The 5,055-nt window shown below is 46.8% G+C and overlaps 1 long non-coding RNA gene across 1 annotated transcript; it reads left to right on the plus strand.

Moving 5' to 3' along the window:
• The first annotated feature begins 2,487 nt into the window (after positions 1 to 2,487).
• On the plus strand, positions 2,488 to 4,424 carry LOC119963768. Its single transcript, XR_005460167.1, has 3 exons — positions 2,488 to 2,628; positions 2,772 to 2,929; positions 3,021 to 4,424. It is a non-coding gene; the product is annotated as an uncharacterized LOC119963768 (long non-coding RNA).
• Positions 4,425 to 5,055: the final 631 nt, after the last annotated feature.

Consider the following 5,055-nt stretch of genomic DNA (forward strand, 5'->3'; position numbering starts at 1 on the left):
GGAAGGGAGGCCAGCAATTGGACACAATTTGCAGATATGGGGCGAAATTCTCCGACCCCCAGCAGGGTCGGAGAATCGCCTGGGGCCGCCGAAAATCCCGCCCCGCGGTGGCAGAGATTCCGGGAATCTCGCCACTCCAATCGGAGAGGCCTCTGCAGTGATTCTCCGGCCCGGATGGGCCGAAGTCCCGCCGCTGGGAGGCCTCTCCCGCCGCCGAGGTTTGAACCACCTCTGGAACGGCAGGATCAGCGGCGCGAGCGGGCCCCGGGGTCCTGGGGGGGGCGGGGGGGGCGATCGAACCCAGGGGGTGCCCCCACGGTGGCCTAGCCCGCGATCGGGGCCCCCCGCTCAGACTCCGGGCCAGTGCCCTGGGTGCACTATTTCTCCTCCGCGGCCGCCACGGCCTCCGCCATGGCGGAAGCGGAAGAGAACCCCACATCGCGCATGTGCCGGCAGTGACGTCAGCGGTCAGCTGTCGCTGACGTCACTGCTGGCGCATGCGCCCACCGGCGAAAGCCTTTCGGCCAGCCCTGCTGCAGGGGGCGCCGGTGTTTTGCGCCAGTCTTCTGGTGCCAACCGCTCTGGCGCGGGGCTGGCCCCCAAAGGTGGGGAATTCTCCCCACCTTTGGGGAGACCCAATCCCTGAGTGGTTGGCGCCACCCCCCTACTCCGGGACCCTCCATCACGCCGGGTAGGGGAGAATGCCGCCCATGGTGTTGAAGATTTTGGGAGTAATTGTAGCTCTGAGGCTGGAGGTGCCAATATTTGGGTTGTCAGAGGATCCGTGAGTGCACGTGGGGAGAGAGAGGCCGAAGTATTGGCCTTCCCTGAATCCAGGAGATGGATTTTATTGGGCTGGTGGGACTCGGAGCTGCCGAGCACAGGGGTGAGGGTGAGCGTTTTGGCAGAGTTCCTGCACTTAGAGAAAATCAAGTTTGCCATCAGGGTTGCAGAGGAGCGTTCACCTCGAGGTGGAAGCTGTTCATCGACTTCTTTCAGGGGTATTGAGTTGTGGAGAGGGTGTTTTCTGTTTGGGTTAAGTTCAAAGTTAAAAGGAAGGGACAGCACGGTGGCACAATGGTTAGAACTGCCACCTCACACCCAGCATAGGATTCTTTTGCAGTGGAGGGACGCGAAGCCCCCGAGCCCGGAGGCTTGGGTTAACGACATGGCCGGGTTAATCAGGCTAGAGAAGGTCAAGTTTGCCCTGAGGGGCTTCTTCTGGCAGTGGCAGCCCTTTCTCGATTTTCTGGTTGAGTGTTAGAGAGTGGTCAATCTCAGCAGCAACGGGGGCGGGGGGGTTAGGGATCTGTTAAGGGGGTTTGTTTTTGCGACTGTTTGTTTGCTACTTTCTTGTTTTTTTTGTATTGTTATTAATTTATTGCTTTGTATGGGGGGGGGGGGTGGTGCTCTTTCTGTTTATTTTTATACTCTGTTTATTTTATTGTTGGGAGAAAATTTGAAGTTGAAAAATTTGAATAAAAATTATTTTTTTAAAAAAGCACTGCCACCTCACAGCGCCCAGCTCCCAGGTTCAATCCCGGCTCTGGGTCACTGTCCATGTGGAGTTTGCACATTCTCCCTGTGTTTGCGTGGGTTTCGCCCCCACAACCCAAAGATGTGCAGGTTAGGTGGATTGGCCACGCTAAATTGCCCCTTAATTGGAAAACATGAATTGGGTAATCTAAATTTATTTATTTTTAAGTTAAAAGGGGGGGGGGGGGGGGGGGGTGGGGGGCAGGCGCCGGGGTGACAGCGGGTAAAGTGGGAAGGGGGGGGGGGGATTGTTGGGGGGCGGAATTGTTTGGAGGGGGGTTAAGGATATTTTGGCTGTTTGCAGTTGCCTTTGCTTGTTTTTTGTATTTTTCTTCTTTATTATATATATATTTGAAAATGCCTCCAATAAAATGATTAAGAAAAATAAATTTCCTTATCACGCTTAAACTCAAGACTGTTCCACAGGGTCTACATTCAACTTCGATAACACTTTCACCAAAATGTTTAGATTCAAATTAACATAGATTTCAGGGCACGCTTTTAGAGTATTCACTTCGAAACGCAAAGTTCTAAAATATTTCAACATTCAAATTGTTTGATCTACGAGCCGTTAGGATCAAACATTCATCCAGGATCTTTAATGGAATTTATTTTATTTTTAATAAAGTTTCCTGGCATTCTTTGACACAGAAGGTTGAAGAGGAGACAGATGTGCTTTTTCTGTTTATCCCTGTGTTGGGTGGCATGTCGAAGAATTTGTCTCCGTTTCTCATAATCTGCGACCTTGGATTATTGACTCCTACCAGCTCTCCAGATGGTCCCATGAATTGACTACAAAGAAACGCCAGCGTGGATAATTCCTCGTTCAGAAAGAGGGACTTTGGCTATTGTTCCTCTGACAGCAGAGATTGGCTGCTGTGTGTGGGAACCGCAAAGTAACCCGGGACTCACGCTTCTCTCTGTCCATTCCGGGCTATAAGTACGGGAGGCAATAGACAGTGCGGCAGTAGATCAGGGCTGGCGAGCACTTGTATCCGGCTGCAGCGCAGAAGATCCACGGAGAGGCTGGAAGAATATCGCTGGCGTTTGAAGAGGGCATTTGGTAACAGAATCGCACTGAAAGAACACCAAGTAAGGTTATGTTTAAAGCATGCTGGATTAATTGTACCGGCATCTTCTTTAATTGGGCGTACAATATTAATGGTGAGAGATATTAATCCTCCGGACTTTTTCGGAATTACTAACGTGTCCGTTTTTTCTCCTCCGCCCCTCAGCTGTACACCATGATAGTAGTGAGGAGAGACCGACAACGCCTGTCTGCAGCCTGGACTGGCAACAGATTCAGGGACAAGCACCGAGTTCAGGCTTTGCATGATAGCATGCTGGAAATGGGTGAATAGCCTGGAACCTGCGAGTCAGCAGCTAGATCCTGGTAAGACATGAGTACCTCACACACACGGGAGTACCTTTCCAATCATTTCTGGTTCCCAATGGTTTACCTCTGTTTTCTTTTTGTATTTTAGCTCACGTTTCTGTCATTCTGCCTGGAGAATACAGCGGAGGATCTTGGCGGATGCGACTCTTTCTGACTGCATACAGGCACCAAGAAAGGTTTTCGAGTGTCAACCTTTGAAATGCGAACACATCTCCCAAGTCCCGCCTGGATTGGGAATGCCCTGCATTTTCCACCGGGTTAAAGCGAATCAAGCAGAGATTCCGCCCAACAGTGCCGCACCCTGGCAGAATTGTTTTTAAAAACTTGGACAAGTGGAAAGACTTTGAAGAAACATTTCAGATACAAAACTAGAGATGTACTCTGGTGTAAAACAGTATTCCAGAATGGAGGCAGTATGATTAAAACCTTCACATTGAAGGGGGTTGTCAGTTTGTTAAAATTATATTTCTGAAGTTTACCTCTATGATAACATCTTATGGGACCCGTGTACTACAATATTTGTACAATACCTGACAAGTAAGTTCACAGTGAATACGTGCAGTAATTGGAATAGCGAAGAAAACGTGTAGGAGAAACTTCTTCATATCGATTCTTATTAAAGTGCGTCAAAGATGGAAAAGAATCCGTCTTGAAACGTACAGTTGTATTATTTTCATAGAAGAGAAATACCCAGTATATTGGGTAATGTATTTTGCAAGGTGATAACAGACAGGCCGAATACACCGGATGTGTTAAACAGAAGTAACATAATGTGATGAGTTTTATAAATTGGTCATTGGTGCTTTGCTTATTCTCACCATTTTTGTGAGTGGGATCTAAAGATTATAATTCTAAGGGCAGCACGGTGGCCTAGTGGTTAGCACAACCGCCTCACGGCGCTGAGGTCCCAGGTTCGATCCCGGCTCTGGGTCACTGTCCGTGTGGCGTTTGCACATTCTCCCCGTGTCTGCGTGGGTTTCGCCCCCACAACCCAAAAATGTGCAGAGTAGGTGGATTGGCCATGCTAAATTGCCCCTTAATAGAAAAAATAATTGGGTAATCTAAATTTATTTTAAAAAAGATTATAATTCTATGTAACATCTGTGATCTGGTCGTGTTGAAATTGTACACAGAATTATAATTCATGATAGTTAATAATGATAGTCACATTTCTTCATATTGAAGGATTGGATAGTAAAGGAATATTGTCTGTGCAGTGTCATAATACGTGACCCATGTTCCACAATATTTGTGGAGTTTCTCAATTCTATATGAATATGTACAGTAGTTGCAATTGTGACATTTGTGTAGGAAACATCGCTCCATATAAGAACATAAGAACTAGGAGCAGGAGTAGGCCATATGGCCCCTGGAGCCTGCTCCGCATATGGATTCCTCTTGTATATTGTCAGGAATGGAAAATGTTTTGTCTTCCTGTTAAAGATTATTCGTACTTTTGTGAAAGGTTTAATAAATAATAATTCAACAAGTAGTACCATGCTCCGTATACTTCACCCGATGTCTATGTCTTTGTATTTACATTGTGTATTCATTGTATGTCCTATGTTTATCATGTATGGAATGTTCTGTCTGGACTGTACGCAGAACAATACATTTCACTGTACCTCGGTACATGTGACAATAAATCCGCATTTAAATCTTTCGAGAATACACATTGTATAAAACCCATGCACTGCACAAAAAGGAACTGCACAAAAAGGAACTGGAAAGAGGCACAGATATTGCGAATGCCAGAAATGTGCCGAATACAGAAATATTTCCTCTTTACCTTGCAGATCTTTGTGGGATTTCGTTGAAGGTTTTCAGGTGCAGAACAGAAGCTCAAAAAAGGGCCCATTCCTTGAATTAGCACACATTGTGACACTGGAGAGAGTTTCTTCCATGTGTGTTAAGATAGAGCAATGAGGAAATCCCCTTACCTCCTGGCCCTAATTTACCTGACGTGCACGTGGACAGTCCAGTGCAGAGTAATCTCAGAACATGTGTTTTATACCCAATTTGAGAGAGAGCAGAGTTGCATCAATTAAAGACTGTTGAAAAACAATTACCCCTGCCCTATCACTCAAGTGTTCAGAACTAAACCGTCCAACAGTTTTGAAAAA

This window comes from Scyliorhinus canicula, chromosome 1 (genome assembly GCF_902713615.1).
Source record: "Scyliorhinus canicula chromosome 1, sScyCan1.1, whole genome shotgun sequence".
Classification (NCBI taxonomy): domain Eukaryota; kingdom Metazoa; phylum Chordata; class Chondrichthyes; order Carcharhiniformes; family Scyliorhinidae; genus Scyliorhinus; species Scyliorhinus canicula.